The 27,463-nt window shown below is 34.1% G+C and overlaps 1 pseudogene; it reads left to right on the top strand.

Annotated features, from left to right (window-relative positions):
• The first annotated feature begins 12,319 nt into the window (after positions 1–12,319).
• LOC132902589 (uncharacterized) lies at positions 12,320–16,248 on the top strand (annotated as a pseudogene).
• Positions 16,249–27,463: the final 11,215 nt, after the last annotated feature.

Below are 27,463 nucleotides of genomic sequence, written 5' to 3'. Positions count from 1 at the left end.
TTCTTAAAAGGGTTATTAGGGTTCTGTATAAAGTTTTGTTTTTCTTGACTTTAAAAATAAAAACAAAATATTTTCAAAGGCAAATTAGAATGCAATCTTTCGTCTTTTGCAAAATATCAACAATATGTAAACAAGATACTCTTACTAAGTTTCTACATAGCATATAATTAATTTTAAGTATTATGAAATAAGATATTATTTATGAAGCTCTTTATTTGGTTTTGCTTCGGTTATAACCCACCTACGCTTAAGGAGTAAACTTGTTTCCTTCAATATTTTTTTGGCTTGTTCCTCTATATCAGAAAGCGTTTTAAATCTTGACGGCTTTCATAACAGTCGGTCTTATCTTATATTTTTATCGGTTTTATTTCTATGGCATCGGAAATTTCATGCGGCTAAAGTAATTTTCCGCGAGCACAGAGCGGAAATTACCACATAGTGTAGTGACGTGTTCGACAAACGTCACGTAGCCGGATCCGAGCGCGCAGATCCTTATATCCAATTTCCGGCCGTTTTTGTTGGAAATGAGAATTAGCTGACGTGACAGGACGGAAGGCTAAATATCAATGTCGATCATGGCTCACTCCCCGCGGTGATGCCTCTTTCGAGATAACGTGATATGATAATTCAATGATCGCTTAATATTAATTTTGTTAGGAATTAAAATAACTAGTCGTTCGCCTCGAATATAGACCTCGCGAACACAATTTTGTACAAGATTGTGAATAATCTCAAGAAGCACCCTACCGATTTTTTGCTTTACAAATTTAAGAATACTAGTGACAGATTTTATATACATCTTAAATTTCATCAAAATCAAACCAGTGGTTCGAAAATTATGGCGTTACAAAAAATTTATATACAATTTTTTTTATTCTCGCCTTATGTTATATGTCTTTCCTTCAAAATAAAAACATGATAAAGAATTCAGAACCAGTCCGCCTTGTTGACGTTAAATTCTCTTCAAAACTTAAGAACCTCGACTTCTGTCCCTTTGGGTCGTTTGGAAAGCTGAAAAGGTGTTTTAGTTATATCTTTTTTTGTGGGTGATATTCAGTTGTATAGAGATCGCCGGTGTCACTCGCGGGCTCAGCGAACCGCGCGTAACGAACACGCGGCGCGCCGTCTGAGCACTCCCTCGACCCGAGAGCCCACCGCGGCCATAAACCCAACGATTTTTGAGGTAGATCGAATGAAAATCATATAAATTGAACCTAAATACACTAGAGATTTTTTTTTTATCCTGCTCCTGACCCAGCATGATCTTAGAGCGACCACATTTAAAGCAAGCGATACAAACACATACGGTAGGTACCATAGTAACACTATCTGTTTCAGTGTGTTGTCAAACCCTATTCTATATGTATCATTATTTAAATTCGAATATAAGAATCTTTTTACTGTCACTCTGGAAACATCCGCAACATTCTTATGGCCAGTATAAGGTAGGATACGAACTATACTTACGTATTAACGCCTCTCCTTTAGACATGTTCTTCATGTAAAACGCCAGTTCTATTGCTCTACAGTGCGCATGCACGCCAAGCGAGTGAAGACATCGTCGTCGGTTTTGTAGCCGCCGATATCATACGTGATGAACAGACTTTACACTTTTCATTATAACAAATTTGTCGGTCCTTTTCCATTTCATTTTTTATTCATACTGTAATAAAGACATGGAAGATAATACAGGTTCAAATAATGACGCAGCGAGTGATCAACTGCTTGAGGTGAATATAAGGTCAAGTATTCATATTTACCCCATATTTAAAATTTAAATAAAACTTTATGAAAATTAAGTAATTTGAAATTACCTTGCTCTTTAAAGTATTGTTCAGATTTAAATCACACATAAAAATGTGTAAAACACACATATACATATAGGACTAATAAAATGAATACTGTTACATTTGTGTGCTCTCACAATCCTTAACAGTGTCGGCACTCAGTTGTTATGTTATTGAAAACCAACCCAATACCTATGAAAAATTACTTTTTCGTCTCACCGTACATTCTTTGGCCTCCCTTTGGTTCCTGTCTACGCTCGGATGCAAATACGAGATTCCTTTAGTCGAGTACAATAGACATAATGTGGAGTTCCGCTACTGGAAAATGTTGATATAAGTACAAGTATATTTGTTTACTTGTTACCTTTCTCTACATTATTTTGTTAGTAGTTTTCAAATTATGGCTTTGGAATATAAAGTTTATCACCGATGCAAGAAAACATCATGGATTTTGTCATGGAGTAAACTCATCATTATTTTACTATTATATGAACTGGCGTATTGGCGTTAAATCCACAAACCGTTGCGACAAAAAAACAAATACTATTCCACTAAATCGATTCTGGGAATTGTAATTATACCAATATTGGCGGGACAAAGAGCGCAGTATTAAATCATACAACATTAATTAACCATTACATTCAGCTACATGAATAAATGTAACACATTAGGGGTTTTTCTTTGGAGCAAATGATGTGATAACATAAACGGCAGACGGCAACGCCGAGTTAATATTAGGCTGAGATCTGGCGCGCGGTAACTCGGCGGTTGGTTAATGTGCTAAGGGGTAGGAAAAGTTTCAGGTAAGCGTCTTCTTTCGAAAGACGTGACTAGCCTACATGCTGTATTCATACGGCGGCGAAGTCCGTTTACGTCGCATATAAAAATAACAGTCACTATAATTTCTGCTATTGCATACTTTATATATACTTGGAAAGTGAATATTGCTTACATTAAGACAGATTTTATACTTATTTGACAGTCATTATTATATTTACTAAATGATTAAAATTATTTACATTTACTGAGTGAAGGTATAACCGAAAAGATTAGTCTTTATTTTTACTAAAAATATAAATGAAATCGAAATTTTGAACATGAATAACAATTTAAAAGGACTGCGCCAATTCCCTGTCATGGGACCCGCTGGAGATGAAAATATAATAATAGAGGCGCATCAAACGTGATGTTATTATGGGCTTCCGTGACCGGCGTAGCGATGGCGCAGCAACCCGCACAAGCGCGGCCAGCGCGCACGCACGATCGTGCGTCGAATACGCAGTACTCACCCGTTCACATGCAAATAAAATACTTCCCGAACACTGGCGACAACTGAAAGTAAAGCCTGCAATAAATCCCCGCACACCCTTGAATGTTACTAGCAGAATTATGTTCTAGTCGAATTTAAAAAATGATTTCCACGAACGATTCAGGTAGGTAAAAAGTAACTTAGATTTTTCAAATAGTGGGGGCAAAGGTTTCATTTTAAACAGGAAATTCAAGTTGTTAGTATAATATTTTAAAACGCTTCAATAATATCTTTTTCAAGAGTATTTTTATCTTATCATGAATTAATGTATAAATCACACAATAAACTCATATCCATAGTTTTTTTGCCCTACTTATACTAAAAGATTTTAATCAACGATTTCATCTGAAAAACAATGTTCAAAACATTGCACATCTTCGACTTTCAATAGATTTCTTAGTTGGTCGTAAATTCTTTTATTTTGTTGTAGAAGAGTAGCAACGCCCGACGGCGCCTAATCAAGGAGTTGGCCGGGACTCGCGCAGCTAACGAACAGGTGTACCTATAAATACTTTCCGGGGCGATTGCTCCAGGCTTTAATCAGCGCCGCGGCACCACTTTACCGCTTTTCATTGACTCCCAACTGACCCGCCAGTGCCGATTGGAAACCTACACTCGGGGGAAATACTGCCGAAGGAAAATTTACGCGAATTTTCGGCTCCTTCGACACTTTCTTCAGTTATAACGAAGCATTTAAAATTCCCATGACATTCTCTGATTTTTTACTTGATGACGTCTATTCTTTTGAGATATAAAATAACTGAAATCAATTTGTGTTATGGAAAAATAAATATTGTTTATCATATAAAATCAAAAAGTAGTGCACAAAGCGATCCACAAGTTGTTTCATCAAAAAAAGATTATAAATTTCTTTGTCTATACAACAAAGCAATGCTGCCAGAGTTAAGATAACCTAATATGAGATTGAGCCGAATAAATTTTCTTTCTGTTAAGTATTTTATATTGATAATAAACAAAATATTAGATGTGCACATTCTCAGCATTAATTATAATAAATAATTAACAACGTTAGTCTTCTAGTCTTGAATCTCTACATAATCAATCCTGAATATTCGGAACATATAGCAAGTAGCGCTTTGTGCCAACTTCGAGTACATTGAATTAAAAATGAATACGACGACGTACGGCGGTGTAGACTAGGGTTGCCGCTGATTTGTGTTTTGCTGAACTTATACATATACTCATGTATATATCCCTAGCGGGGTAGACAGAGCCAGCAATTTAAAAAGACTGAAAGGCTCGTTCAGCTGTATGGTTTAATGTTGAAATTGAGATTAAAATTAGTAACAGTTTGCTATATAGCCCATCGCCTACAAGAAGAATCCCAAGTTTAGCCTTTTCCATTGGTAAGATATGGAGTGGTCCTTTTGTAAAGTACCGGAAACCAGACAGCACTGAACTTATAGGCGCTCAATAAATATAGAACTAAAGAAAATAGTTATTGAATTTTCAACTTACCGATAAGATAAAAAACAAAATTTATAGAATAAAAAAATGCCAATCCATAATATAATTTAGAGAGATATGCATTTCAAGAAATTCGTACGGGCTCAAAGGCACAATAGCTAGCTGTGTATAAATTAAATTAACATTACATTGCAATAACAGCATTAGACATTTGATAGCCCTAAACTAAATGTAGCTGTGATCGGAACTGCGCGCTTTACAAGTTGCGACCTTTCCATTCGAAGCTAGGCATCGTAGCTGTTAATTGGATTCGCACTGCATTTCATGTCGTTCATACATACGTCCATACAAACTTGCGTCGAGGTATCAAATGCTGAAGATAAAATTAAACGTACATACATTAAGATGAAAATAAGATTCAGACAGAATAGTGACAGGTTGCTTACTCATCGCCTAAAACAAGAATTCTATGTATATTAAGTTAAATTAAATATAGATAAAATTGAACGTACATAGTATAACCGTATGTGCACATAGACGTTATCATGACATCTTCTTATAAGGTAGCGTGGTATTGTCCATTTTCCCGTAAGTCTGCTGTAAGCGGCATATTTTACCTAAGTTACGCAATTGATTTAAAAAGTGTTATTCTCATTAATTGTATCCTTGTTTTGCCCTGAGAAAATAACACCATGCTGAAAAATAGTTATATTTTTTCACCATATTTTCCACAGCGATTTGCTTCGGCGACGATTACCAGAAAACCTTCCACATGCTATTTCGTTTTACCATACATATGTATGTATTCTTCGTCCTGGCTTTAGTCCCGGTTGCATTCTCGCCACTCTGGAGAGGAGCCCGGGGTATGCCTTTAACCATGGATTGGGTGAGTCAGGTTTACACGAAGCGACTGCCGTCTGACCTCCACAACCTTTGCAGGGGATCCTTACCCGTATTAAATCGATCAAGGTTTCATATCCAGTTGCCTGAATATGCAGGTTTCCTCACGATGATTTCCCTTACCGTAAGAGCATCGGTTAGTATTCAAACCCAACTCAATATAACCTACTTCAAAAATGGTCATTGGTACATGACCAGCCACTTTACCGATTCGACCATTGACGCTCTTACAATACATATGTATAACCTTAATTAAATAAAGGACAATGAGAAAACACGATTTATTTATTATTATTTCTCGTGACATCACAGAAAAATGAACAACGTTGCCCACACAGTTACAACTAATTAAAATGTTCATCTGTGTTTTCAATCCACACCACTAATGAGATAACTGCATCAATTTCAATAACTTTGTTTAATATTGCTTGTTATAATTATGATATTTTAATTGTAGATAGGTATCTAAAATTAATGTTAAATACAATAAAAAAATGTATTCTTTCATAAAAATATGTATTTGCAAATATTTATTTTTTCATAATAATATGACGAAACCCTTAATGCTTTCAATTTTATTAAACATTCGTTTAGATTAACATTGTTCAAATAAAAACTAGTTACATATTTTATTTTGTAAATCTGTTTCCGAGATTTTCTTATAAATGATAAAGGATTAATATGCTGATCCAAATTTAATAATTTTTCGCATATAATTAATTGGATTTGCAAATAAAATAGCAAATAAATATCTGTCTCTAACAAATTTCTGCCAAATTATCTGAAGTGCAAAACTTATTCAAATATATTCCCTTTCATTAAAATAATGCGATTGGTAATAAGTAATAATAAATCAGAGAGGCCAATCGCAAACCCCTCAAGTAAATTAATATAAAGTTGTGCAATTCCAAGGTACGAAATAAAGCTTGTGCGGAACAGGGAAATTCTCTGAACTTCCCTGTTATAACTACGATATTCAGATAAAAGTCACAAAAATGGATTGAAAAGCACCTTTTTCTCTGGAGTTCATATAGACAGCGTAGGTTTTAATATTATCCATTATGATGTTATTGGATGAAGAAAGTCAACAAACACAAAAAATGCATCGAAACTAAATGTGACTATTATGCATTTAAAATTTAATAATTATAATTTGTTGAGGTATGTTTGCAAGTGAATCTTCCAAAATCTAACTATTTTATGTCAACGTGCATTAGTATTCAGAGTCTGCGTTCATATAACGCGGAAACGAAAGATTTTAATGAAAGCCTGCCATTGCGGGGGTTGTATAGAGTTGATGTTACCAGCGACGTGAATTTCATACGGACAAGAAGGACTGGCTTTTACCTGCGACTTTGTCGTACTTAAAATGTAAACTATATTTGACTTTTGGGGCTCCTATTATTATAAATACCATAAAAATCTATTGAGCTATTTATTTAATCAATATTCAAAGATAACTTTACTATTTAGTATAGAAATATGGCGAAATTACAACCAGAGTTATAAGTAATAAGCTGTTTCTGTGTGCGTTACTCGCGTTTGTAAACAAGCATAAAATATCTAAAATTGGTGTAACTTATATACGATTAAAGAGGGACCCTAAACAAATTGCACATACGTTTCTATTTGTTATCGATGACAAAATACAATTAGGTACCCCTTCATGACTATTAAAACTAAGCTTTCGATATCTGCTTCCTAGCTGTAAATTTTTACTTGCCATTCTTTTGGTTTTAATATCTCTATAGATATGTGTGGTCCCGAGCCACAACCAGAATTTGCTCCAGCTGCCGCTTCTTTAAGTACTTCTGTGGCCAGCCGGCTCCTTTGCATTTGTTGCTATCTGTAGGTCCTTATTTCATTATGAATTGATAATAATTACGCGTAATTAGTTGTTGATATTACTTTTTTAAATTAAATAAACCGGTATATCATGCACCCTTAAAAAAATTAAGTCTACTGAAGAATTGGCTAAATATGATGGTATGCTCAATATTTTAATAAGACGTAGAAATTTCTTTGTACAACCGATTTCTAAGAGGAGGTTCCGTAACTGGCCGATTTTTATATTATATTTATTTCGCGAAAAATGCCAAACAACTTCATTCCCACTAACAAAATCAAAGCGTACATTTTTTACCAACTGCTTCAAAAAGATATCTTTGTCCATTAGTTTAAAAATACATTAACCACACAAAGTGGCAGGGTCCCACCGCAACGGCGGCTCAGCTGAGAATGGTTCCGTGGCTTCCCTCACAGCACCGCGGCTGGCCTCATTAAATCCCGCTATTTGTTTAGGACCCTCAAACATGCGGACATCCCGCAGGAATAACGGATTTTACGATTTGAAATATTTAGGCAGCAATTTTACCTTTCAGCGTTTGCACCAACAAACCATCTGCTTTCTATGTTGTCAAAGAGACTGTTATTTCCGCTTTTTAATATTAATCATGAGTGCGACAAACCTAACAAATGATCGACCATATAATAATACTCACGATGAAAGAAAAGCATTAATTGAAATTTTCTATTGAACATAAAACCAGGGTTACCGGCTGGACTTATGTTGATATTCATTACGAGAACAATATTTTTTCTCGTTGATCATCCAAAAACATTTACGACATTCAATATTTTTGAACGGCGAGTATAAGAGTACCTGAAAGACAAGCAAATAAGTTTACATCCCTCATTTATTTATTATAAGTTGGAATTAGAATATAATTTAAGAGAAAGGTATAAATCTACAAGTGTTTGTATAAATTTTATTCGTACATTCGAAGTACCATTATTATATGAACATGTTTATGCATGCAGTTAGAAACCAGATGTCAGTTCGCAATTGCAGCGCACGTTGACACAGTAAATTTTCATTGCAAATTCCGACTTCGTGCGCCGTAGGGGTTCCGTACACAAACAATCACGTTATGGATGTCAAACTTAAACGAACCGAAATCGACCCCAAACGCCGAAAAGCGAAGTATTGAATTTAGAAAATATTTTCGTCTCTCGTATGTTCTATCAAGATATAGAGTATGGTTGTTTGCCGTCGTAGAGAAATAAAGGTACACTGGTATTCTGAAGCTGAAAACGAACCACGTACATCTTAAAACAATGCTGGCAGTAACTTCTGATGTATATATTTATACATGGTTCCGTTTTATTTTATGTAGGTATTTACTTACATTTTTAATAATATTCGCAAATCTTTACTAAGATGTTCAAAGATTTTTTTATGTCAGTGAAATTAAAATGTGTCAAAAAAGATGAAGAACTCTGTGTATCGCGACTTGCCTGTAACTTTATTTCTTACTGTATTCATAAATATCTTTAATTATTTAATCCAGATGACATTTATTTATTAGAAAATGTATGTTCTTGTAATTCGGAGTCCATACATACCAAACATGTATTCAATTACTAAGAGTTAATAACATACTAGGTGCGCAGCCGTCGGCTTTCCTACCGCTCAGGTGGAGGTATTAACAACATTTTACGAGAGCGTATGACGGGCTTGACTTTGGAAAATGTAAGATGTGTAAGTTATAAGTTACTCGCAAGGTGGTTAGTGTTTCCTATGTGTCGCCTAATATCTATGTAAGTAAAGAAACTTGTTTACCTATCAGTTCTTTATTGAGTGGGTTTCGAGTCAACCGATGCTTCATACCTTGGTGTCAGATTTTCCTATCTTATCTACCTCACGTCGTAAAATATCGCCATCAAATGACTACGCTTTTCGTTTATCGGACTCTATATCAAGTGAGTTAAGTCTGGTAATATCGTACTCGTATCAAAGTTGAAAATAAGTAGATAGCAACAGGCATGATGACAATTTTGATTTAGTTTCACAACAACTAAAACATTGGTCAAATAATGGCACCAATAAATAAAAAACTACCTGAAATATGCGAAGTAACATAACATTATTTGAACGAGTCCAAAACGCCTCTTATAAAACGCTACTCAAGTGTGACGTCACACCTGAGTTTCTTGTTCGCATCATGCACTTTATTTGTATGGCAGCTACCTTATTAATTGCGTTTATGGATATGATATCTTTATAAAAGTTATTCCATATTTTTGTTTATTCACTCCTGGCATAGTTATATTTTAAATAATTTTGATTTCTTTAAATGGACTTCACCGTCGTACTTTGAATGTATATAAAACATATAGGGCGTCAAAATTAAAACTAAAAATTCACGTAACGTATTTAATTACGTGTATTCTATCATGTTATTAAATAATTGATATTATTTTAAGACCTTGTCATCATCCCTATTGCATAAGGAATAAATTTTGAGTATTTGTTGCTCACGTAATCATCACTTGTAGTATTTATACTAAAATTAAGACATGTGTATTTCGTATTAGGTACTCATATTTTTAATAAGATTTTGTCATTTTCGATCTAGTAAATATGTAATCTCAATTTTTACATTTTTTACTATAACTATATTTTAACTATTAAAATAATTAATTCCTCAAATCATAATTAATATGTATACAAACCCGAAAATCATCGTACCAGAAAGTTTGAGTTAGTCCGGTATCGGACCTCGGCGATACCGTATGCATAACCAAACATTCTGATCTTGTAGGAAGATGTATATTATAGCGTATTGATCGAATCATCGATGCGACAACAATTTGCCGGTCCGCTCGGCTCGAGTGTCGCTATGCAAATGCGCGCTCCATTTTACGCTCGGGCCGCCGGTGGCTGCGGTGCGGTGGGTGCCGACAAAATAATGTGTGTGTAGAAAGATTATCTACTAGTTATATATTTAATTTTTTTAAATATAAAAGCCAAGCAATGTCGCTCAAATGTTAAATCTATATAGATGTATATCTACTTATAGAATAAATTTTTGTTTAATAAATTAAGTGGACTAATTTTATTTGAGATGGGTTAGTTAGTAGAAGTAGTGAAGTGACAAATTGAGTCTGTCACAAATAATAAATCATAATAAGAAAATCATAATAAGAAAATCATAATTCTCTCTTGGTTGATATTGCAAACTCAATCAGTGAATCACATAACAATAAAAAAGAACTAATTAATAAAATCGAGGCATTGTGATGTGTATATTTCGCCGACTTCTTTTAAAAATTACGTCATATCTGTAACTTTGATTAGGTATATTCTATGATTTTCCATTATGTGTTCCTCTGTTATCATTTTATTTTATACCCGGTCGGCCGTCACGAGCGGGGGGCGCTGCATGCCGGATGTTCCGCTGTCGTCGCAGGAAATTGAGAGCGCTGCATAAATCCTGATCCTACAAACCAAATTTGATTCGACCTAATCCGGATATTGATACGAAACAAACACCGCAGACGAATATTTTAATGACACACATCGGATACATTCCGTCTTTCATCTTCAGCACGTAAACTGAATCTTTTACCCATTGCTATTCAAAATACATTTTGAGTCATTCTTGCGGAGACCTTTCAAATAACATAGAACGTCAGTAGGGTGAAATATTGTCGGGAAAATTGAATACGTGCAAGTATTCAGAGTCATTGTGACCTTCTATGCTAGAGTTACAGTGAATTATTAGATTTACATTGCGTCTTTAACTCATCGACCTAAGAGAAATTTTTAAAATACCAGCTTTCCCATTGTATTTTTTTATTTATTATACTATGGATTCCTAAGTACTAGCAATCCGCTTACACTTTAACTTCTAAGTACATAAGTATTCTAGTATTTAATGATATAATTTGCTTGTTTAATTAATGATTACATTTATCTGTCCCTACTTTATCTTACCATACCGATTATACTATGTCTTGTCGATGGACTATGAAAACCTCAATGTTTTATTTTCATTTTTTTTTTATAAACGAGTTTGTTTTATTTTTAGTCTACCATGCCATTATGTAAATGTATGTTAGAATAGAAAGAAAAAAAGATGACACATTCTATTATTCTTCATATATATTTTTTGTACGTTAATTCAAATTAAATATTCTTTTTTGCACATACTAATGACGGCAACACGTAGAATTTTACATGAAAGTCCAATAAAATTGCTTATCGTTCGTCCCACCCGTTCTTTGATTGCGTTACTCTGGTAAACGCTGATTCTAAAAAGACGCCTTGAGTAAATGTTGGCACAAAAAACCTTTTGCGGCAACCAAAAGAAACATTTACACGTTAGCTGCTTATTTCAAACGCCATTTACATGTTTTCCAAAAGCCCGGATTCAAAGAACATCAAACATGAATTTCTAGTTCAAATAGGTACATGGACTATACCGGGAAAAGCTGATTAAGGTGAGTTGATAAAATATTAACTTGGTTTGAAGCAAAAGAAGATTACATATAGCACTCACATAAGAAACGATTACTGTTTATCATTTGTAAATTTTCACAAAAATTTGTAGGTACTTTCATGTCAAAAATCACACAAATCATTTATAGAATAGGTACATATGGGCGGCGAACTTTTTGTATTTGTTATTATAAATAATTATAACAATTATAAAAAATAAATGATTGTGAAATTTTATTAGTGTTATGTTAAAAGTATTTAATGCGTGTGCTGATTTAAGAATTGTCGATTTCCTGTTCGGTTGGTATTTGTTTAAACTGTGAAAATTAATACCTAATTAATTACTTAATTATATTTACATGTTAAAAATATTAATCTAATTTATCACTTGTTTTTAATGTAAAAATGGATTAATAGAAGTTCAATTTATTGTGAATCACGTGTTGTGTTGCGTAGGCAAAGAGTGGGGTTGTTTGTCATTTAGTATTTAAGTCTGATCGACATCTCAGCGTGATCATTCGATATTGAATTGTTTATGAGGTCGTTACTATGTTCAAATTATAATTAAAAGTTACAAGTGTGTGTGTGAATAGTTTTCTTTATACTACTAGTATGGAACCTAAAGATCGCCATGGTGGAACAGCGCCGACAGCAGCGGTGGGATCACAATCCCCTACATTCCCAACCTCCAGGAGGGTAACTTCTTAACCAGAGCCTAATTTTTCGATGCATCAAGTTATGAATTTATTAACTGTGACAAAACAAGCAGCTGTGAGTGCGGTTACCGCCGCGTTGTCTGCTGCTCCTATTTCACGTGATCGAGGCAACTATTACCTGCCGCCGTTTGATTCAGATGTCCGTTCTCACGACATCAGGGATTGGTGTGCAAATGTTGATGAAACTATCGCTACCTTCAATATTTTACGCATGAAGGCTATTCTTCAGCTAAATGGACATGTTAAGACCTGGGCTGACATCTGGTTTCTACAAAGTACCACGTGGCAACAAGTGAAGGAAGACTAAATTAGGACATTTGGAAAGGAGTTCCGGTATGCAGATGATGTTCACAAGTGGCGTAGCTACACATCGGATCAAGCCGACACCGAGTACGCTACTACTGGGTGGACACTGGCTGGGTGGAGGCTTCAGACGTCGAGGTGATCGACGCTTTCATAACAGGTATTTACCCTGAACATATTAGATTAGAGTTATTTAGAAATACACCTGACTATTTGCTCAAGCTAGTTACTGTTTTAAAAAACTTATTGCAAACGAAAACTTGATTCAACCGAAAAATCTAATAATGGTTATTATAAAAAAAAACCGCGGGTAGTCAAAACCTTGCCGAAAACTGACAAAACCGTTTCAAATCTAACAAACCTGGTATTGTTTTCGTGATTATAAGGAGTCTTCTACGTCTTATGCGTCAAGTTCTCAATCTCATTCTTTCCGTAGTAATTCAGTTTTCCTAATAATTTTGTAAAGTCTATTGAATGCAAATATTGTCATAAAATTAGTCACATTGCTTTCGTAAACAAAATGACGAACGTAACTCTTCTAGAACAAAATCTGTAAATTTTTGTAATTCTGTTAATCGCAGTACTACGCAGGTTAAAATCGGTTTCAACATTTACCATTGCTTGTTTGATACAGGTGCCGATTGTTCATTAATTCGGCAACGTTTCTATGGTTCGATTCCAGGAAAAAAAAAACACTGTTGACGTTTCTTTTCTGGGTATTGGCGGTTGTCCGGTACGTTCAACTCAAACTCTTACAACCGTTGTTGAAATCGATGGTATAGGTGTTGAGTTAGAATTTTACGTTGTTGGCGATACACAAACTCAATTTGATATTTTGATTGGTTATGATCTTTTGCAAATACCCAGGTATTTGCAAAATTTGTCTTAGTGTAAGTTTAACTAATACTGGAGTTTCTGTTAAACTTAATACTGATCATGTTGTTAAGGTAGTGAGTGTCCTGGTGTGAACTCTTTGAATTTTGAACCTGATACTGACATAAAAGATCAAAATTTACTTGACAAATTCAAAAATATTATTAATAAGTTCAATTATAGTTTTACTACGGGGAACAATATTTCAAGAGTTAATACAGGTGAATTAGATTAGAATTAATTAGGTGATTAGAATTGGGTTGAAGAATCCTGATAAAATCGTACAGCGCAGACCTTACAGACTCTCTCCCGTAGAACGTGAGAAAGTAAAAGATATAATTAATGATTTAAAATGTAATGTCATAATCCGTGACAGTTATTCTCCTTTTAGCAGCCCTATTCTACTGGTAAAGAAAAAAGACGGCTCGGATAGACTTTGCGTTGATTTCCGTGAACTCAATGTCAATACGCTTAGAGATCATTATCCTTTACTGTTGGTAGTCCTTTTTGCAATCATTTCAATTTGAAATAGAATATCGCAAAATTAAATGACTGGCTCATGCGGATTACTTTAGTAGGAATCCAGTTGATATGACTAATTCTCAAAAATAAAATAAAATATATATATATCTGATGATACTGATGTACCGCGCTCAATTCAAACTATGCACTTCTCTCTTAATGCTTTTAGTCTTGACCATAATTGGTTACTTATCGAACAAAAACGTGACCTCTTGCTTAAAAACATAGTTGACCAATTACAATCTGACTCCATTCCTAAAAATATAGCTGATACTTACGTTATTATGAAAGACTAGCGACCCGCCCCGGCTTCGCACGGATGCACAGCCGATACTAATTATATCTCTATTAGATCTAACTAAAGGACCGCCCGCAAAGCGGCTAACTAAGTCTTGTTCCCGGCAAAAGTGTCACTTCTACCTGCAGTCCCGGGCCGTGCAGCAGAAATCGTAATATTTTAATTTCACCACAACTTCAAAACCAAACGTCCAATTTTAATAATTCAAAGACTAAATATTATCTACATAAACTGTACTTATTGATGAAATTATTTATTTTGATAAAGATTATTAGCATGAGTAAAAAAAAAACGCGTTTAAATGTAGACCAAACAAAATTCAACATTTTTAAATAAAAATGTGGTTGTTGTGCCTCACTCGACATAGATAGGTAGTGTGTCGCGGACTTTTTTGTAGATATTTATAAGATCTACAATTAATTAAAACATTTTATGGTTCTATCTTTTGTAGTTTAGGCAGCGTGCGCAAACTAAGTAACTTTTTGGTTGATTTTTTTCAGTTTGTGTCCGAAAAATCCAAATATATTACGGAACCCTATTTTTTTCCAAAATAAAATATAGTCTATGTTACTCGTGGATATCTAATGTAGCTTTCGAATGGTGAAAGAATTTTTAAAATCGGTCCAGTAGTTTTTCAGCCTATTCATTACAACCAAACAAAGTTTTCCTCTTTATAATATTAGTGTAGATAAATTATTACGGCGTAAAGTTCAAATAGAAAACAAGACGCGAAAATTGATCATAGTCCCTCGCAGTTACCGTTGGAACCTTATTTCCCATTATCTCAATTCGCTTCAATACTTCAGTTGGGAAAAAGTATTGTCAAAAATACGAGAACAATATTGGTTTTCAAACATGTCAAAACTTGTACGAAAATTCATTGAGAATTGTTAGTTGTATAGTCAGAAATTGAACTTCAAGTACTAGACAAGTTTCTTTGCACCCAGTCGATAGTATTTCGATACCTTTTTATACTGTGCATGCGGATATTACTGGCCAATTGAACGGAAAACGAGATCGCCCCGAATATGTCTTTGTCTTAATAGACGCTTTTACGAAATACATCCATCTAGTTTATACAACGGATCGTACGTCACTGCTATAAAATGTTTTCGCGAAGTCATAACTATATTTGGTACTCCCACTAGACTCATAACCGATCAAGATAAAAGCATGACCTCTTTAGATTTTAAAAAGTTCTGCCAAGATTTTGGAATCGAACATCATGTTGTAGCTAAAGGCGCTAGTAGAGCGAATGGTCAGGTGGAACGTGTTATGAAGATAATTAAAGATAATATGTCAGTGGTGGAGCTTGATAGACCTTAGCATTATGCAATTTAAGATTTACAATTAGCTATAAATTGTACAGTCTCTAAAAGTACTGGGAAAAGTCCAATGGAGATATTGTTTGGCAAGGGATGTTCTCAACCAGCTATCAAGCTCCTCCAAGTAGATGATGATGAACCTGAGGAAGATCTTATTGCAATTAGAAATGATTGTAAAGAAAGGATGGACGAGCGATCTATTCAGGACAAAATTCGTTTTAATAAAGGTAAAGCTCAAGTTAAACAAGTTGGAGATTTTGTTTTAATGCGTATTCATGAATGTCATACTACAAAATTATGACCAAAATTCGAAGGTCTTATGGAAATCTTAGAAATTTTACCTAATGACCGTTATAAATTAAAACACGTTAATTTGCGCGGATGTTCTGAAAAGATCGCCAGCCATGACTATTTAAGACTGCCCCTAATGGACAAGCAGATCCATTCGAAAATTATGAAAAATCTTCCGTATGGGCGGATGATGTGATAGTTGATGAATCTTAACGTTGAGGTAAGTTAAATGTTAGTTTGGTATTTAAGACTTAACAATTTATTGTTACAATTGTAATTGGTGTGAAAAAGAATATTAAGTCGTCTACTTTATTTATTTCCCGTCCACATTTCCTTCCTTGACGCTGGCTGGCCACCATGCGTTTCCTCTCCCGGTCTTAGAGGCTAGATCCCAGGATGGGTGATGCCTATACTTTTGTGTTGGCTAGATCCCGGGATGGGTGATGCCTAAAGTTTTGTGATGGCTAGATCCCAGGATGGGTGATGCCTACATTTTGTGATGGCTAGATCCCAGTATGGGTGATGCCTGGTTAAACTGTCTAGACTCCAGGTTGGAGAATGCTTGATTTAAGTAAAATAAATTATAATTATTTTGTAGTATCATTATTTAATGTTATTAGTAAGTTAAGTTACATAAGTATTCAGCGCAGAGAACGCGCTGGATCAGAATGGCCGTATGGGCGGCGAACTTTTTGTATTTGTTATTATAAATAATTATAACAATTATAAAAAATAAATGATTGTGAAATTTTATTAGTGTTATGTTAAAAGTATTTAATGCGTGTGCTGATTTAAGAATTGTCGATTTCCTGTTCGGTTGGTATTTGTTTAAACTGTGAAAATTAATACCTAATTAATTACTTAATTATATTTACATGTTAAAAATATTAATCTAATTTATCACTTGTTTTTAATGTAAAAATGGATTAATAGAAGTTCAATTTATTGTGAATCACGTGTTGTGTTGCGTAGGCAAAGAGTGGGGTTGTTTGTCATTTAGTATTTAAGTCTGATCGACATCTCAGCGTGATCATTCGATATTGAATTGTTTATGAGGTCGTTACTATGTTCAAATTATAATTAAAAGTTACAAGTGTGTGTGTGAATAGTTTTCTTTATACTACTAGTATGGAACCTAAAGATCGCCATGGTGGAACAGCGCCGACATACACGTAATTGTATTAAGGCATAATGTTTTAAATATATTAACAAGTTATACATACATATTATCACATCATTATTCCCTACGGGGTAGAAAAACCAACAATCTTGAAAAGACTGAAAATCCTAGCCCATCGCCTTAAAAAAGAATCCCCAGTTTATTAGCCCTTCCTTTGATTGACTTTTACAATCTGCACGAGAAGAGAAGCGGCTGGCACTATGTTTTTTTTTTTCATTAGCACTAGCACTAGGCATATATTGACAAGAAGTAACTAAAGTATGAGTGTATAATATATGTAGAATATTTCCCAATATTTAGGTTTGATTATCAAACTAATCTAACACCCAAAGATTTTACATCTACGTGGCACATAAATACAAGTCAAGAAACTTAATATTTTAGACGTGTCAAAAATACAAAACTTGTGACTGTTGCTGAAGTACGAAAATATGATGTGACATGTAAACACGTACCGAACGGGTTTCGCCTACTGATAAATACATATTTATTTAGTTTTCCTGGAAATTTACACATACAAGGCGAGTTGCGACGAGTTTTTCGAAACTTTTCTTTCTCACTTATTTTGAGGACGGTCGGAGCGAGCGACGAACTTCTAACTCGAGTTATTGAATTTAATGTACCCCTATATATCTCAGTTTGTAGTTTTATATACATTTGTCTTAGACAACGGGTCATAAAAAAATTGTTCTTAACTTATGCTCACGTTATTGGAAAATTTAAGTTTTAGACACACAATCAGCACTAAAATATTTTATGTATGCACTATATTTATTAAGTAATTCATTCATATAATCACGTCTTTATCCCTTGTGGGGTAGACAGTGCCACGTTCAGCTGTTAGGCTCAATGATATTAAAGAATTTTAGAAGGTTGCTAGCCCAGCGCCCAAAAGAAGAATACAAGTTAATAAGTCTATCCCTTAGTCGCCTTTTACAACATCCATGGAAAAGAGGTGGATTAGTCTTATTCTTTTTTATATTGGTGACGGGAATCACACGGCACTACAATTACATTACATTGTCAAAGTATGTCTTAATTATTTACTTCGAGGGGCACTAATTACCATTCAGTCTTAATAATGAAAGAATGCGTTAATTTTTGTAATTAAGACATTAACCTAGCTGACTATCAAATTCTTCTGCAAAAATTGTTATTATCTAATCCAAAATTTGGCTCACGTATTCGTTGCTAAGGCCGGGTAGTGCGGAGAGAGGGAAGGGAAGTGCAGCCACTGACGCGACTCTCATCAACCAATCATTATGGACGCGCCATGTTTTTAAAACGGCTTTGGATGACGTAGCCCGCTCCAAATTAATCCCCTACTACTATATTATACACTCGCCTTTAATGAAAAAACCGAAAACGAAAATAAGAAAACTTTGGTGGGATTAACAAAGCGCTCTCTGATGAAAACATTTTTGAATTAGAATTCACTCTCAAGCAAAATCCAAAAGCGAACTACACAAAACATGATACATATAACACGTAGATATCCCTTTCGGGGTAGACAGAGTCTACAATCTCGAAGGTCACGTTCAACTAGATAATAAGGGGCTTTTTTGTTATTTGTTTGTCATAACTTTATTTAATACTTTATTAAGTACTTTTATTAAATATCATTAATAATTTAATGTCGGCTCATAGTAAGCGTGATTGTGCATATAATTTTAAACTTAAAGCTCTGTCGGTAGAAAGCATAACATCAGTTTGTTTACTATCTACAGGCCATAACTACTTGAGTTACACGAGAATACAAAATAATAATAGCATACTGACTGTGCAATTTATAAATTATCATTTTAATTAATATTGCTTCTATTTTAAATGTAGTTTTAGTTAATAAAAAAATAATAAAATTTTGTTACATCTGAACTATTGACCAATCAATCAAATCTAATCGATTATTTTTAACACACCCACAACACTGAAACTTGTGTTATGGTTTATCACCAAAACTATTCAACTCAACAGTTGAAATCAGATGAGTAATTGCGCAATAGATGCACTTAGCGACGTGTGCCAATAATTCTCGTGACGGTTCGTTCAGGCAATAACCGACACAATGCGGTGGTAACGGTTCCGAAACAAGGATGCTACTACGGAAATAGAAGATAGATTTTTATACTAGTGAGTAGTAAAAAAGGCATACGACCTGAAGATAACTAGTAAGTCAATTTATGAAATCTTGCAGCACTAATGATGTTGTCATACATAATATATTATCACATCTATGTCCCTTGCGGGATAGACAGAGTCAATAGCCTTGAAAAGACTGATAGGCCACGTTCAGGTTTTGGCTTAATGATACAATTGAAACCATGATATACGTCGAAAAAAAACTAGATGTAGATTAAAGAAACAACTGCATAGGTACTTGTGTATTTGAAGCTCAGTGTTTTATGATGAGTACTTAACTTAATAAGTAATATCAAGCTTATATCTTAAATTGATTCTTCTTAAAGTATGTAACTTATACAAGTTACCTTGTTTTAATAAAATTAAGGCATATACATATATAAATAAAGAAATCCTTTTAGTAGGTACTTAACATCAATGAGGGCCAAGGCGGCACCAGAAATACATTCACAGATTGCAGATTATTGCATTTCAATCATGTTTTTTTTGTATGCGTTTGATATGAACGTGATATTATTCGAGCAACCCTAGAGTCCGCCCTGGCTGTGCCGGCAATAAGAGCACGCATTGTACTTGCAAGTCACGGACTGGATTACCAGCGGCGGACACCGCGACGTCCTTTCTCTATAAATTGGGCGTACGAAAATTTTAGATTTAAACCATGTACTTAGTTTAGAAATAGTATTACACATTAAAGAAGTAGATTAATTGTATGATAATTATATGTATGTTCAAAGTTTTACTATATCATTAATTGTAGGGTGCTAGTAGGTGTTTCAAGTCGATCATTCATCATTACACGTAATATGCATATTGACCAAGAAACTTTTATTAGTTTACTTGAAATAAATCCTTTACTTAAATGTGTGAATAATCAATAAAAAAATTATTAATATTGTTTCCAACAATTTTATATCGTTTGTAAATTTGTATGCCTCAATATACCTAATAACTAATTTTTAACTTTCTTTCAATAATAGAAAATTTCTGATGAACATATCAGCCATTTCCGTCAAGTATGTACCTATTAGGTAACGTCTTACTACAAATGTAAGTCTTAGTGATGTTCAAACACTTAATCTTAATTAACTATCCACCTGCACTTACAAGAACTCGCATTAACCTTTAAACGTTGAATCCGCCAGTAAACCCTGCCGCAGCATTACTTGCGGCTAACCGAAATCCCCTAAAGGGTTAAAAAGGGCCGTGAACGTCCCTAATTGACGCCCCTGACTTGAATTACATTAAAATAATTAGCACATTATGAATTTTATAATCGGCATAATCTACTTTTAAGGTTATATTCAAGCCAAACGATTTGGATCGTCCAATTTGCAAAGTTTTTATTAAATACATGTACCCCAAACATTATTTTGATAATTTTACCGTTTTACCACCACAAAAATAAAACTAGAATGTGTTACAGCTAATTCACAAAAAAGTAACACATTAAATAAGAAAATATGACACGGAAAATAGTCGTTGAAAGCAGAATCATATTCTTATTTAAATAGTATGACTTTAATTTTAGGTAACACAAGCAGTATTAAAACTAAACTAATACAGATGATTAAGTCTTAGTATTATCTTAAACCTCAGTATTTTTGCTATGCTAAATATAATATCTCTATAGGTTTTGTAAAATATTTAATACTATCAATACATCAATATCAATAGGTACATAAAATAAAACTGTAAAAAAATTGAACATATTTTCAAAAATATAATTTATTACGATGAAGAAATAGTTACCGAGTATGAATGTGAAAAAAGTCTGTATGTTTGTTTGTCTCGCTAATCTCCTACTACTGAACGGATTTGAATTAAACTTTTGTTGTATAGCTCTTATTCCTGGGCAAAATAAAGGGTATAATTTATTTTTTTATCTGAAACAACTAATGTCGAACCATTGGAACTCAGCTAAACTGTAATATCGAAAACAAGTATTAACAAAAGTTGTTTAACCTGCTAAGTATTTTCTGTAAGCGTATAAAAATAGAAGATCTGGAACACTTGATGTAGAACCATTACAAACCTAATACTCTAACCTCATTTTCGTACATGTAATATGTACGAAAATGAGGTCTTAGCGAAAGTTGTTCTACCTGATGATATATGGATCCATAAGTTTTTGAGTTTCTTCGTAACAAACAAAAATACGAATCTTTTTTCTCTATATAATTTAGTACGGATTATAAAATATTTACTGTCAACTATTATGTGCCCTGAGCTGAGGCTTTGCTACTGTAAGAATTTCTAGGTATAAAGTATTTTTGTTAATCCGAATTATATCCTATGTAATGCCAAAATTTCGTTGACATATATTTTGGTGAATTTGAGTAAATTTAACTTTCGTATAACAACTATTAAAACAAATAAAACAACATCTAGAAAGTACTTTATTTGAAAACACACTCATCAGCAAGTCTATGTTAAAGAAAGAAATCAGGCGAAAAATAGCCGCGGAGAGCAGAATTACATTCGATTAGCGAGCAAGCACTGCGGCGGCAACAAATGAAGAGGGAAGAAAGTATGTCCTATCAATAAGTGGCAGTGGAGCTGGCAAATTGAATTGAGTAAAACACACAAGTCCGCTAACGAGCCGCTGTTTGCCCAAGTGGACACTAATTGGCTTAGCCAACGGTCGCCGCGCGCCGCTGTCAACTAGGAACTAACAATAAGAACCACGTGTTTTGGATGCGTTATGTAAGATTTTCTTAGGTGACGATAATCTAAATAAATTATACAATGTGGTTCTTGTGAAACTGGTTTCACTGAATTTAGCATACTTAATAAATGCAATTTTTTTTTGTAACTCAGCCACTGCTGGCAAGCGACGTCACTCTACTGTAACGCTGAGTAAGAAGGTCAGGTAAAAATGAAGTATCATTAGTCGTCTGATCTCTGGTAATACATATATACAAAGTTTATGAATAACCTTATATTAGATCATGGCAACACGTTCAGTCGCCTGAACGAAAAAATCCACATAGGTCGGAGTAGCGGTCAGTATTTAAAATGTTATTCTGAAAATAAAATATAGTCTTATTAAAGAAAATAACCCAGTATTAGGTTTCCTCAGTACGCCAAAAATTCATATACCTTAACTACCGGACCACTTTTAAATATAAATCAAATGCCACATCCATAATTGGAAATCTTATAAGTTCTTTAGCTGAGCAGCATTTGGTCTAGTTGACTCCTGAATGAAGATGCAATCACTGTAACTAGACGCGGGCACGTGACCTGGTGCTGCCTCCTGACCTTGTAAGATAATTGACAAAATAACACGGACAAACCAAACTTTATTTAGAAAATCCCGTAGATTCTAGTGAAAATTCACAAACGACAAAGAAATTACATACAGTCATGTAACTTTGCTTGTTTGGTGGTTAAAAAATAATTGATCGTTTTGGGAGTAACAAAAGATTGTACAATATATGCCATATAAATATTTTTAAATAATTTCTAGTTTAAAAAAATGTAAAGGGTGAACAACCGTAAGGGATATGCAAAATAGATGTTAGCCGATTCTCAGACCCACTCAATATGCTCACAAAATTTCATGAGAATCGATCAAGCCGTTTCAGAGGAGTACGAGAACGTACATTGACACGAGAATTTTATATATAAGATAAAAATTTGGATTGATGAAATTGATTAAGATGGATGAAATTGTTGCTTCCTACATTTTCATTTAACTCACAAATGTCTAAATAATTTCTCATTCAACGTCATGTTTTTTGATACGTAAAACGTTATTTTGACAATGATAGTTAAATTTGGTCGTTGTAGGAAACTCGCTAGCGGCCGCTCGTAGGTCGCAGAATACCGCTACGACACTTTCTGTCGGTCGCTCGTAGCAAACCGCTACGGCACCTGCTAACGGTCGCTCGTAGCAAAACGCTACGACACTTGCTAGCGGTCGCTCGCAGCAAATAGCTACGACATCCTATTCTAATCAATCGTTAAAGAATTTGCTTAAAAAGGAGTTTAATTTTATTTGTTTATAAACGCCCGCTGGAGACGATATATTTTCATATAATCATTCTTCATCTAGCTTAGCATCATTCATTTTTAAAGAACTTTTATCCGTTTCATAGTATAAATAAACCTTTTAAAGTAAACTTTAAATATAAATATTTTTTCGTCTGTTGGGAGGGGTTCAGAAAAATAATAATTTAAACAGCAAACGCCTTGCCGCGGGCTAATTGTTGGCTCAGGATATCATTTGCTGTTCCTTCTGAGAGCGAGGAAAAGAAATATCATTGCTTATTTAAAGTAACAAATGGATTTTTCTATTTCAAAAGTCTACTTTAATGCAGGGTTTCGTAACTAAAGTAAAATTAAAATTGGCCACGTGTAATTACGTTGTATTTGATTTGCTTTAATATATTATGTTCCATTCACTCACAATATTTTATAAACATCATTCTAATGTTCTCACTTTTACAGCTTCACTGATTTTGATAAAAATTGCTATGAATTTATAGACTTGGTCATGAAATTCCCATAGGAACAGTAAAAACCTTTTTGATTTTGGAAGTTTAATTAAACGCCGGGAGAACTGCGGATGAAAGCTTGTTATATGTAAATCACCTGTAAACAATAAAATATATTTCTATATTATTTATCTAACCTCACGTGTAACTAAAATTACCGCGGGAATTTCGGAAAATTCTCTCCTCGAGCATACATTTATTAAAAAGCAGGCTGTTTATTAGACTGTGCGTTGATATGTCAGTCAGTGACCTCTTTCATATATTTAGATGAGGAACTTTCCCTCACAAAAGTAATTTCAGAAGTGATAAAGAGAAGGCGTATGCATCGGTGGGCGGGCCGAGGCACCCGGCAACATCAGTGGCTTGTCTTGTGTTGAATTTGCATATAAATTGTGTCTTCCGGTCAGAAAGCCAGCCAAGATGACGCACGTCCGCAATCAAATGGCAACTATATAGTAGAAGTTATGATTTACTACTTAATATTATTTTTATGAACTACTAGCTGCGCCGTGGGGGTTCACTTGCGTGGGAATTTTGGGATAAAAAGTACTTATTTTGTTATTTTAAGTTGTATTCTACCAGTATCAAAATCAATCTTGTAGGTTTTGCGTGAAAGTCTTACTAACACACGTCTTACAATCTTTTAAAATAAATATGTAGGTAACGCAACACTCCATGACTCCCATTTTTATTTGCGTAATGCTTAGGCCTGATAGACGCAAATACTACCTTTTCCTTTTAAATAGGTGTAAATATTAATCTGAATATTCGTACCCATCAAAGTGAAATATGTTCATAATCAAATGCCAAAATATAAATCCATATTTACCGTTACTAAGCAAAATTAACGATAATATTAGTCTTCATCATTCTCACTTCCCAAACGATGCGGGGCAATAAAACGATGAAAAGAAGCTAATTTTTCAGCGAATCATCTCCGGGCCATGAAGTCATCAATATTCATTTAGCGGCGCGCCTCCGAAACAAACACCTTTCCGAAGGAGCATAACACGCTTCCTTTGAAGGGAACTATGACGTGGGGGTAGCCCGTGGGGGCTAACTCAATTTATTTGGATAATTGGTTTGTTTCACTAACATCCCCGCACCGCAACAATACTCATAAATCGTTTCGTATTACTGAATACGTAGGTCATTCTATTTGACAGGAATAAAGTGATGTCATAAGGTAACTGACTTTCAGAAGAAACTTGACGATTATATTAATATAACAAATATTCATAAAATCTCGCCTCTTTCCCGGAAAGAGTTCCCTGCACACTTCTTTCGCTTGATCCACATTCATCTTATTCCCGCGAGCTCGTACTTGATTTCCAAGACGTCCCCATTTTAATCAAGGTATTTGTTTAATATAAGCAAATATCCAATTATTCACTACCAACATAGAAGTTTAAAATAAATTTTAAGGAATCAAAATAGATATAATCTTCTTAAAACTAAATCAAATAATTTGTGATTATCAAATCACTTCACAATTAAGGGTGACGGTATTAATATTCAGAATGGGGACGTAGTGGAATAATTAAAGGAAAACCGGTGACCGCAGGGTCCCCGGACAACTTCCGTAGTGGCCGGCCGTATTATCATATAAATTATGGCACACATGCAAAACACCGTATTGGTAAAAAGTTAACTAGCAATGTACTTTGATGTTGTTCTGTCATGTAGATGTTAGGATCTGGATGTTGTAAGTATTTGCAGTAAGGAAAAACACATTAGAGGCACATAATACAGTTTATCAGGCAGCATGACGAGTCGGAATTATTAATCTCGTTTATATTTTATTAAAATGTCATGAAATGTCTAAATACAATACAACTATAGTATATTTCTTTAGTTAGGTAGGTACTTATATAAAGGTTAACAATGTTGACACATCTGTTTGTTGAAAAATACATTTTACAATTAATTACTAACTATGACAAGAAAAAGCAAAATTAAATAACAGATTATAAGTAATTAGTTTTGCTACTGTCTAAGAAATTTATTTTTCAACAGAAACTCACATTAGGATTGTTCACCATTTTTCAGCACCTAAAGAAATGGACTCAAATTTGACATAAATTCAGATTAGGTCCTTCGTTTTGCGTACCCGCAATATAATTCATGAATATGATCTCATCCAACATTCTATGAATGAAATAACTGGTAATATAATAATGTAGATGATCATCAACAAAGGCCACGTAGACAGCACCCACCGCCGTCATTACCGCAGTCCGGCGCCAAATTGCGATATCCGGTACCGGCTGCCGGCGCGGCGGGATTTTACAGCTAGTAGGTACTGGGTTATAGAAATTAGACCCCATGCGCATGATACGATTGGTAATTTTTTTATCACTTTTAACTGATTGGTTCTAAGTAGTATAGAAACGATGCGATTTCAAAGATTATGAAACAAAATCCAGTGGTTGATATAACTCTGTCTTGAGTTTTTAGTTAAGTTTGAAATAAACACCTGCGTAAAATAGGTAATGTAAACAGACATGCAATCTTTGTCAGTTTTTGTAAGGTTTTGGATAAATACCTGGAATCTAAAATATTACTTTAAATTAAATAAATTAAATTATTTGTTATGTATTTAATGTATGATAAGCAGTTATCATACAATAAGGTCTATAATAAATATCCAATTCCATAACAAGAAACGTGAATGAAAAAGAGATTTCAATAATCTTTACAAAAAATTTTCGAAATGGATATGACAAACTTAATTGGCTTTTTGCGAATTTCCGTCGGCTCTCGAAGCTCAAGACGAAATCCGAAGTAATTTTTTTCCTTAAAACTGGAATATTTGACTCCACATCGTCTCAGCACTGCAGTTAAGGTCCCAACCACGAATGCTCCGCCGTCCACGGTAACAAGCCACTGCTGTTTATTTTACCGCAATGAATTCCTTCGCAATATTTTGCTCGTTTTTTTAATTTTGAATACATTTGAGTACAATTCTCCGTGGTGGTTGCCCGCCCCCGGCAATCTCCAAATTGCCTCTTTATGTGCAGATGTTCCGACCCTCGGTTTTTCCGTCTTTTGAATGTCGTTTTGCTGTTAAATAACGTGCTCTTTTATTGTAATTGAGGTTTGTAAGTTCACTTGCTACAACATTAAGTTTTCTTATTCTATTTACCATAGACGCTCGGTTTCAAAGTTTTTATACATATATATAATTTATATTGTATTTGATTGTTGATTGAACAAACTTTGTTAAGACCTCTTTTCCATAATTCGGATGATTTAGCAGATCAATAATGGTTCTGCATCAGATGTTCCAGTTCTTCGATTTGTATACGCCAACAGAAAATACTCATCTGGTTGAATATCTTTTGTTATGCCGTCTTTTCGATATTTCATATAGTTTAGCTGGGCTTTTATGGTTCCACATCAGCTGTTCCAAATTAAAAAATAAATTATACCCTATATGTTGGCCAGGCATAAAAGCTATACAACAAAAAAGTTTCATTTAAATCAGTTCAGTAGTTCCGGTGATTAGCGTGTACAAACAAATATACAAACAGACTTTTTTTTAATTTCATGCTCGGCTACTATTTTTATATCGTTATAAATTATTTTTTTGAAAATATATTCAATG

Source organism: Amyelois transitella, chromosome 3, assembly GCF_032362555.1.
Source record: "Amyelois transitella isolate CPQ chromosome 3, ilAmyTran1.1, whole genome shotgun sequence".
Lineage (NCBI taxonomy): Eukaryota > Metazoa > Arthropoda > Insecta > Lepidoptera > Pyralidae > Amyelois > Amyelois transitella.
The sequence above is the reverse complement of the archived record's forward strand: the minus strand, read 5'-3'. Positions and strand labels throughout refer to the sequence as shown.